The sequence below is a fragment of the Mus caroli genome, unplaced genomic scaffold (genome assembly GCF_978045245.1).
Source record: "Mus caroli unplaced genomic scaffold, Mus_caroli_1 scaffold_8, whole genome shotgun sequence".
In the NCBI taxonomy this organism is placed as follows: Eukaryota; Metazoa; Chordata; class Mammalia; order Rodentia; family Muridae; genus Mus; species Mus caroli.
In genome coordinates, this window is record NW_028227263.1 from 24,654,659 (window position 1) to 24,665,692 (window position 11,034).

Consider the following 11,034-nt stretch of genomic DNA (forward strand, 5'->3'; position numbering starts at 1 on the left):
TGGACTAGATCTTTTTGTCAACATGGGTGAGTATCAGAATCATAATCCTGAGAGAACAAAGCAAGTTCCAGAGGGACACATTTTATATATTTTATATACAGCCAGTTATGAGATTTTTTTTAAGTGCAAAGACATGTGTGGCTAAATAGTTGTAGAAATATATAAAAAGTTGTAAGGACAGCAGAAAATCATAAACTGCTGGGGAGGGGATAAATATCAACTGCAAAGAAGTTGTGATCTCTGGTTTTTGGGAGAGGATAGGAAGAAGGGAGGAGGGAGACATGGAAGCCAAGAGTCCTTCAGAAAGGATGACTGAATCCGTCTGAAATAAAATGATCTGCAGAAGAAAAGGTTTTGCATTCCTAGGACAAATCCCGCTTGGTCATGGTGAACGATTCCATTAGCACATTATCGAATTGTTTGCTGTTATTTTATTTATAGTTTTCATCTAGTGCCGTGGTTGTCTCTTCTCCCCGTTTTCCACTATATTCTTCAAGATTGGATTTCAGGGCTGTGCTATCCTCATAAAATGAATTAAAGGCTTTTCTATGCTTCTCTATAATCTGGAACCATTAATGGAATAATATTTAAAAAATCTTTTATTGGAAAAGCTAAAGAAAGCATTAGAAAAAATTTCTATGCAAAGAGGCTGTCTGAGACTTAACATTTGGAATGTGCATATACGTGTATACGATTTCTTTTTTTTTCTGTTCAGGCTGATTCCTTTGTTATAAGTCTAACTTTTGTCATGCATACTTCACAAAACAAATCTGTGCCATTGCAGAGAGCTGTGCGAGGTAATATCTTGGATTTCTAATCTCTCACAGGCCTCCAAAAGGGCCTTCACATTGATAATTTTGTTTTTCCTCTCTTGAGCCAGTTTGTCAGAGATTTTTATCTTAACTATAGTCTTCTTCCCAGAAGCACCTCTCTGATACAGTTCTCACAGTCTTCTGCTGGAGAATCTGTGGGTTTCTGCTTCAATCCTTAAAGATTTATCATTCTGAATTCCTTTTAGAGTTTTTACTAATTTTCATACTTCTTGATTTTAAAGCTAGCTTCATTTATTTTTTATTTGCAACAATAAACAGCAATTTGAGAGCCCTGGCTGTGTTCCACACATTCGCGTATGTTTTATTCACGCTCCTATTATTCTCTAAATGGTGTTTGACTCTATGTTTTATTTCTCCTTAGACTCGATAATTTCTTAGGAGATTGTTCTCTTCACTCCATTTCCGGATAGTAATGACTGTTCAGTATAGACATGAGAGACACAGACTATGAGCACACCCAAGACCAAAGGTGTGCCTAGCGTGGTGCCAGTGGTACCGTTAGCATTCACTAAGTGAACACAGATCAGGTTAAACGTAAACATAATACATTGGTCACAAGCAATGGTGCTGACTCCTTAGTTCACATAATAACCCAAAATAACTGAAAAAGAGGCAGTTTTCTCCCCAGCTGTGTCACACAAGGCCTCCACGTATTGTTCTTAGAGACCGTGATTCAACAATAGGTACAGCTGTGGTTTGAATGAGAAAACGTCACCCATAGGTTCCTGTATTTGAACACTTGGTCTCCAGCTTCTCTTTTTGAGGGTTATGAGACCTTAAGAGGTGGAGCCTTGCTGGAGGGAAGCATATCACTTTGAGGATGGGCTTATAGCCTGGCCCTAATTCCTGTTCTCCCTGTCTGCTTCCTGTCTGCTGATGAAATATGATCCTTCTGTTTCCTGACTGGCAGACCAGCCTCAGCCTGCCTTGTTATGCAGTATGCACTCCCTGCTGTGATGAGCTGTGTGATCTCTAGAACTGTAAGCAGTTTACGGCTACAGAAAAGTAACCAAGACAGATATCCTCATTCAACCAACCAAACCTACAAGACTCTGTTGTAATGAAGAGCAAAGATCTCTTAGAAATCAGGGCCAAATCCTTCCACTATCATTAAGAAAACGACCAAGAACAAACATAGTATATACCACTGCTTACACTGAAAACGCACCTCCCCAGAGCATCACTGTATCCAATACGATCAAGGCCATTCTATCACGCCCAAGCATCACAGCTAAAACTGGCCCCGTAGCTGGTAACACCAAGTCACTATGAAACACACCTTGATAAGACAGGCACATCCCAATATGTCAACTGCAGATTTTAAGGTGTCAGAGCCATGAGGTGACTCAGCAGGTTAAGGCAGTTGCTGCTAAGCCTAATAAACTGAGTTCAATCCCCGAGACCCATAGAGTAGATGTGTGGCATAGTGTGGGCATAGGTATATACTCGCCCATCCCCATGCACAAGACACATAAATTAATATATTTTTAAAAGATCTAACACATCCATCTGTAACCTTCTAGTTTCTCACAATATATGTATGTATATTATATATATATATATATATAAATAAATTTTTCTTTCAAACCACATTAGCACTATTATTTGTGTTGTTAATCTAACTGCCCCCCTTGCCTTCAAAGCAGCTAATACTGGGAGATGGTGCTGCAGTCAAGAGCATATACTGGTCTTCCAGAAGACAGAGTTAGACTCCTATCAACAATGTCAGGGAACTGACAACCACCTGCAACACCACCTCCAGGGGATCTGATACCTCTGGCCTCTATAGGTGCCTGCACACACACACACTCTCTCTCTCTCTCTTCCTCTCTCTCTCTCTCACATACACACACACACACACACACACACACACACACACACACACAATTTCAAAAATTGATTTTAAAATAAATACAAAGATCTCTCACTAGCTATTTTGTGGCTGTATTTTAATGTTTTTCCTGAGTTCATGCATATATTCATCCATGAAAACTCACATGGGAGATTTTGTACCTAAAATAGTCTCTTCTTTAAAACCAGGATCGTAGTATACAAACTTACTTAACAGGAGAGTACAGATAGTCCCACATACACGTATCTGACATGGTCTCAATCACTGCATAGGATTCTAGAATATAAAAATACTACAATTTCTTCAATAGTCCCCACTTTCTGGAGAAGTCTGTTATTTTCAGGATTTTGCAGATTGGGGATATTTATGATAGATGGATTTCTACTGAATGTTTATTCTCATTTCTGAGGTCAAAGAGCGCACACATTTTGCACTTCAGTAGCTCTGTCCAGATTTTTTTTTCCTTTGACTGTTTAAAACAATTTCTATTCACACAGCAAAGGAGGAGACTTTTCATTCTCTCTCAATGATCACAACCACGATTATGAGTCATTTTGATTTGGGCAAAATTAATGAATTTCCAGCGTGATCTCACCATGGTTTTGATTTACATTCCTCTTCCTCCCATAAGAATGAGCATAACATCATCAGCATATCGGCTATTTATCATTATTTATCGTTAGCATATCGGCTATTTGCATTTCCTTGTCTGGAATTGCCCATTCCTTTCCTTTGTCTATGTCTTTATTGGATTTTTTTTTTTCATTTTTAGGTCTTGTAGATTGAAAGCTTAGCCTTGGAGCCCTCCAAGGACTTTCCTTAAAATGGCCTAATACAGGGTTAGTAGTTTTCCTGGTATCATTGGTATGAGAGAGAAAAGAAAAAAAAAAAAGGGCAGAAGGGTGCCATTTTGTCACTATATGCATAAAAACCAATAAAATCAATATAAAGAAGCAAGCCAGATAGGGTGAGAGAAAGAGCTAATATCACTTAAATACCTAGACACAGCTATACTCTGAAGGTTTGACTATTGAGTTTCCAAGTTATAAGATCTAATAAATTTCCTATTGCCCGTGACCCAAAACTTCCTGACTAGAGTGTCATTGTCCTGTTAGTTCCCGGTGCAGGTAACACTTGAACTTTGCTTATTGTAACCTTTGGGTTTCCTATAACATGGAAACCTGCAGAGATTTCCTGGCAGAATAGCATACGCCAGCCCCGTGGAAAGAGATCATAGCACGTGTCTAGTGTATGGGTCACCAGAAAGAAGATGAGTCTCTGCAGTTATGTGGCTTCCGTGCTGTACATTGGCTGGGCACACTCAGGGGAAGCTCTACCAAGAAATATGCACAGATCGGTATTATAAACCACAAGTCACACCTGGTGGTGTTTGCTTTAAACAAATAAAAATAAAAATCCTGAGCCCACAGGTGTGCTAGAAGCCAGGCTAGCTCTCCGTGTAACTGTCATAAGGTTGGTTTGTGTCTTCCATTAGCCATGTGTCCTAGGATTAATAAACAGGGATTCAAGGGGAAGGTGGCACTAAGAGCTTCTACATCTTAAAACGTTTGTAAACTCTTTAACAGAGGGGACTCCATGATACATGGTATAGAGACTTGTATTCTAAATAGACAGGAATGTGTTTGATATTGAGGTGCTAGGAGATTAACCAAACTTTGAACACACTGTCAGCAGATTCCAAGCGTCATCACTTTTTTGCATGATATAAAGACATCTAAGACCACCAACAGTCTTTGCTAATGTTTATCATGGGCCCCTTTTGTGCTATACATTGAAAGAAACTCTTTGGATATTTCTTCATTATCTTTGTCCGTAGGTCGGGTACCAGGGCTTAGAAGACAGTTGAGCTCATACATCCAAGGTTCTGCTGGGCAGAATGAGGTGTGTTGCGCTGAAGTCACAACAAAATAAATAAATAAATAAATAAATACAACTCAGCATCTCAACCATTTAACCAATGTTTGTTTCCCTGTGCCCTACACAGCCAGCAGAACAAATCAGACCATGGCTGCTCATCTTGGAATAATGAGAGCTCTGCCTGAGCTGGGCTGCAGGCTCACACAGCAAGAAGATGGAAGCACACCAAACTGCACGGTATTTTTTAAATTGTAAATCTTGTTAGCATAAGTGCTGGGAAGATGGTTCTGTGGTTAAAATGCTGCACAGAGTGAGGATACCCAGTACCCGTCCGTGTAAAGCACCTCCCTAGCGCTCACTGGGAAGGCAGTCACAGAAATATGCTGGGGGCTTGCTGGCCAGCCAGTGGAAGACCCTTCTCAACATGTCCAATGTTTGTCCATCATATTCACACTTCATCCTTGTCCCCTCTGCCCCACCCTTCCTCTTTCATATCTTTTTTTTTTTTCTCCTCAGATTCCTCATATGAGAGTAAGTGTGACAACTGTCATTCTAAGTCTGGCTTATTTCATATAACACAGATCCACCCACTTTGCAATGATGTAATTTCCTTGTTCTTTATGACTGGATAATATCCATTGCCACTACACGCTATACTTTCTTTGCCCACCCATCCACTTATGGATGCCTTGGTTGATGCCATATATTGGTTCTTAGGAATAATCCCATAATAAACATGAATATGTGGGTATCTCTATTTGTTGTAACTCTTCTCTTCCTACCTTGAGTGCACACAGGGGCTTGTTTGTCTAAGGAACTGCAAGAGGAAGCAGCAGACAGAACAGCATCAACAAGAAAGCAACCCAAATGCTGGTGAGGATGAAGCGAGAGGAACCATGGTGGAGACTTTTGTTTCTCAGTGATTAAAGTATCTGACAGAACTGCCTTAAGGGAGCAAGGTTAATTTTAGCTTGTGGTCTTCTGAGGGTTGGCGTCTGTCCCAGTGGGAAGGCATGGACTTTTGCTCAGTCGATGGCAGCCAACCTCTGCAGCACTGACTGTTGATGTGGCACAGGACTAGGGCAGGACTGGAGCCTTCAAAGGCTCTGTCAGTTCGGGCCCTACCTCCTTCCACAGCACCCTCTCCCCCAAATACTGCCAGCAGGTGGGAAACAAGGACTCCAGACGTGCTTAAGGAAAGTCTATCTAATATGTTCATCTCTGTGAAGCAAAAGTCTCCACCAGGGTTCCTCTGGCTTCATCCTCACCAGCGTTTGGGTGATGCTGTTCTGACTGCTGCTTGCTCCTGCAGTTCATTAGACAAGCAAGGCCCTGTGTGCATTCAGCAGGAGGAGGGGAGGGGTACAATCCCACCTGTGCCCAGAAAGAAGAAGGCTGGAGATAAAACAAGAGCAGTGGCCAGGACCACAGAGCACAGGCTGGTCTGGCCTCTTCCCCAAACAGAGATGTAACAATCCCAGAGAACTCAGTTTCTTTCTCTGCCGATGTTCCAGGTGAAGTCTTGAGACTTGAAAGTCTGTTTGCCTAGCCTCACCTTTCCCTCTCTGCCCCAGTTCTGTTCTCAGACACTCTCCTGTAGGAATTCTAGTCTTTTCATTGGATCTTAGTAGAACTTTTGGTCTCCAGGACACAAAGCTCTTCTGTACTTGGATCATCAGCAGAAGGGTGATTTGAGGTTCCTTTTCCTTTTTCTTTTTTTTTTCCAAGGGAAGTTTAAAACCCTTCATTCTGTATTCAGGAATAAATGAGAAGTGGTGTTATTTATAATTGGCTCCCTCTAATTCAGACTAAATGTAGATTAATCCTAATTGATAACACATAAAATTTAATTAAACCTTAATAAAGAACCTAGGAAAGAGTCCTCCATAGATGATATCAATGGTAATGTCGGATGCTGGGAGCTGCAGTATGGGAGATAAAACGTAATGTGCGCAAGAGTTTCCAGGGCTTTCTGAAAGTCCAGACACAGGTCATTACCTCAAACATGACATTCATTAAAATTGTGGACAATCTGAGAGATGGTGCCCTCCACACTGCTCTCTGGTTAAGAAGTTTGGACTGCAAGAGTTCCCTGGGCCCCTAGCACCTCCCTCCTTGCCCCAGAAGGCCACACTCAGGCCTTGAAGCCACCCTGAGTAGCTCCCAGAAGTTGCTGTCACGGCCTCTGTCTCATCAGATAGTCCCCACCCAGTTCCACATCTTGTTGCAGAAATCCAATTAACACAGCAACATAAGCATCACCCTTCTGATCAATGTCCCCAGCACAGTAACATTTTTTTCTTTCATGTACTCACGAATATTTGAATGTGTTCAGGAGTGACTGAGAACCGATCTTCCATGGTCAATCACTCTAGAATCTAATTATTTAAAACATGAACAGAGAGTGCGGGCAGAGGTGGGGACCTCTGCCTTACAATGGGAACAGTCACCCCAGCAGCTAAGAACTGGATCAAAAGCAAAGGCAGGGTGGATTTCTGAGTTCAAGGCCAGCCTGGACTACAAAGTGAGTTCCAGGACAGCCAGAGTTATACAGAGAAACCATGTCTTGATGAAAAAAAAAAAAAAAGAAAGAAAGAAAAAAGCAAAGGCAGGCACTTGTCAAGACCAGCAAGTTCCCCTAAGAGGAACAAGGAGCTGGGTTGCTGCTATAGTAGACTGCAGAACATCAGCCTTTCTAGAGAGACAATCATTTCTCTGCCTACAGTTGCTGGGGAGAAGTTTTACATTGCAATATAACCTGAAAGGAAAACCCAGATTTTTAAATTGGTGGAAAAAATGTTAAATACTTTGCAAGCCTTTGCTTTCTGGTTTAAAAGTCTTCTCCTATCTTTGGGGACTCCTTTTCTTTGGTCTATTTCTTCCCTTAATTGTCCTTCATGGGCCATACATATATATAATCTTGTCACTCCAGAGGATGTGAGGCAGGAGGATTTCTGTGAGTTTGAAGGTAGCCAAGACTATAACAAGACCTGACTTAAAAAAAAAAAAAAAGACTCAAAAAAATCTATGATGTTCTTTCCTTCAAACAAATTCCTTTTTAATTTTTTTTAGTTTTTTTTTAATATTATGCATACGAGTATTTGTATATTTGTATTGCACCATATGTATTCCTCATGTCCAAAGAGATCAGAAAGGGCCATCAGATCCCCTGAAGCTGAAGTTACAGACAGTTGTGAGCTACCATAGAAGTGCTGGGAACTGAACCCAGGTCCTCTGCAAGAACCCTTGCCCAATGTTCTCAACTGCTGAGCTATCTCTCCAAAGTCCTCTCATGAGTTCTTAATGAATGCTTACCAGGTACTAAGTACTTTTCTAGCACAGAAGAGGGGGAGATAAACATCAATACTCCCTCCTTGGGTAGCTTATATTTGAGGAGGAGGAGGCAGGCAATCCCAGTGATGTAACAAGTAAGTGAAATATGCATTATGGCACATCAGGTAAGTGCTGAGCAGAGACAGGACAAGCACCATGCTGGAAACTGGGATTTCGGAGGGATTGACCATTGTTGGGTAGACAAAGCCACCAAGAAAGATCTCCTGCAGACAGTGATGAGAGAGCAGAAACTCAAAGGCCAGGGAGCAAGCCATGCAAATACCCAGGCTGTCACTGAAGGGAGAGGGGACAGCTGGTGCAGGGCTCTAGGCTATGAGTGTGCCAATCAAGCTCCAGAAACGGCTCATCAATTGGCATGCTTGCAGTGCAGTAAGCAGGGAGACTGGTAAGCAGTAGGGGGTGGAACATATGTTGGCTAAGTCACTGGAATGATGTCGGTTTGTAAGAGTGGCTATAACCGATGGGCCCAGTGGCTCAGGTAAGAGTAGCATCCATAGACATGGGGAGAGGCAGTTAGATTCTAAATATAGTTTAAAGACAGAGCTGGTAGAAGATACGTGGAAGTTGGCCTGTGGGGACTGGGAAAATGGAAGTTTAAGGACAGGCGAGTGTTTTAGCTTGAATAACTGAGAGGACAAGAAGATACCATACAGTTTCTGCTCTCTCATCACTGTCTGGGTGGGGACACCCACCCAGATGTCCCCAGACAATTTCAAACAGTTGAGAGAACCCCAGCTCTAAAGGACTAATGACGATGGTAACAACCACAGCATTCTTACTGAGCACTCAATACACGTCAAGGCAGTTTACACACCCATTGTGTGAATCCCATATCAACCCTGTGCGTGATACAGTTTCTTAGTACCACCTTCTCCACTGAAACACTGAAGCTTAAGAAGTTTCGTGAAGGCTGAGGGGACATGACTCAATGGTAGAACACTCACCTAGCATGTTCAGGGCTCTGAGTTCTATCTATCCACATCACTAAAAAAAGGAGTGAAAGTGTCAAGTTTACACAGCGGGTACATTTAGGGCCATGGTTTGAGCCTAAAGCTCTATGACTGCAGGGCTTGTGGCTACAACCACCAAGGCATGTTTTCCCTTCAACTCTTTTGGTTTTCTAGCTGCTTGCCACTTGTCAGGCACGAGCTAGGGCACTTTCACAAGTGGCTTCAATTCACCTTTGTAATAAAACCTGTGGTCCATAGCCCCGCCCCGTTCTCCCAGAGGGGAGAGTTGGGGTCAAGCATCCAGCACTGGCTGGAGAGCCAGTGACTTCCTTTGTGGGGTGGTAGGCTGTGCACAGGCAGCTTGGTCCCTGGTCGAGCAAAGATCTGGAACCCAGGAGCCCTGGTGGGCAGTGACTTCCACCTGCATGGGACAGAGGAAGTTCAGCCATGGCTCCTGGGCACCTGTCACATAGCTACAGCCTCCCACAGCCCCGCTACAGAGAGGGGCTGCAGAGAGCCCCCGTGTCATAAAGGCTGGTTACCTAGAAAAATGCAGAAAAGATCACAGCTTTCTGGGGGTTTGAATGGCAGAAATGGTGGAATGCTCTCAGCAAAACAGTGTTCTGTTATTACAGGAGTGATAAAGACAAACAACAGAAAGGTGAATTTGCAATAGATGGCTATGACGTCAGAATGAACAACACCCTTAGGAAGGATGGAAAGAAAGATTGCTGTTTTGAAATCTGTGCTCTGATAAAGGTATCTATCAGTTTACAGCAGCCTTTCCCAACGATGCTGAGGAATGGGTCCAACGGCTGAAATTTATATTACAAGACATGGGATCTGATATTATTTCCGAGGATGATGATGAAAGAGGAGAACTATATGATGACATTGATCATCCTGTTCCAGTCAGCAGCCCACAAAGGAACCAATCAATAGTTGATGAAATTTATGAAGAACTTCCAGAGGAGAAGGAGGACTCTGCTTCAGTAAAGATGGACGAGCCAGGGAAGGGGAGTCGGGACAGTGTGTGCATCATACCTCGGGAGATAAAAGCACAGATTATGCTAATTTTACCAGGGTTTGTGGGACTGCACTGGAGCTCTTTCTGATGAGTTGTCCTTTAAGCGTGGTGACGTGATTTACATTCTTAGTAAGGAGTACAACAGATATGGCTGGTGGGTAGGAGAAATGAGGGGAGCCATTAGCTTGGTGCCTAAAGCCTATCTATTGGAGATGTTTGATATCTGAGAGTCTTCTGTCCATCTGCAAGCGCCTTGGAACACAGTATACCTGAATGCCTGCTCAGAGCCACCTTCCTTTGGGGTGAACAGTCCTGCCTCAGCTGTCATTCTATGTAGACCCTCACTAAAGCACTCTGATGTCAGATTAAGCAGGCAGTAATGGGTTACATTAGATACAAGCAGTAGAGATAAGACTTGTTGCTGTTTTGTAAGTAATCATTAGTTTGTATGGAAAAATTCATTGTGATTGTATGTGAATCTTAGTCATTGAAGCTGCCATGAGAGTTGCTGTTTCTCTTTGTCGCTGGGTATAAGTTATTTCTAGAGTGCCACATATAATTTCCTACACTTTGTACATTTTGAGTCAATTAATAAAGACTTCTTTAAATCTGTTTTTAAAAAAACTGGAACCGGAGTTATTCTTCCCATTTCCAAGTGGAAATTAACCAAAGTCCCCAATCCTCAAGTCCCTTACTCAGAAACTGGTCTCATAAAAATTGCAAGTAGAGAACGCTATGATGGAGACACCCTGTCTTCTCAGAAGCAGCACGTTGAATCTCTAATCCCCCAGTGTGATGTTGTCTGGAGACATGCCCCTTAGGGTGCTAACTACGCAGGCATTACCATTGATATAATCTATGGAAGGTTCTTTATAGAAGCTCAATTAAATTTTATGTTACCAATTGGAAGTATTCTACATTTAGTCTGAATTACAGGAAACCAAATATAAATAATGTCACTTCTCATTTACTTCAGAATCTGTGAACTCCAAGTTCAGTGACAGTCTCTGTCTCAAAAATAAATAAACAAAGAAATAAATAAATAAGATGAATAAGAACTAAGAGAGACATCTAATGCTGATTTCTGGTCTCCACACTTGAGCCCACACATATCCAAGTATGCACACACATGCACAAATA

General features: G+C 42.2%; 1 pseudogene; it reads left to right on the plus strand.

Moving 5' to 3' along the window:
• The first annotated feature begins 9,560 nt into the window (after positions 1 to 9,560).
• LOC110298059 (src kinase-associated phosphoprotein 2 pseudogene) lies at positions 9,561 to 10,121 on the plus strand (annotated as a pseudogene).
• The last annotated feature ends 913 nt before the right edge of the window (positions 10,122 to 11,034 follow it).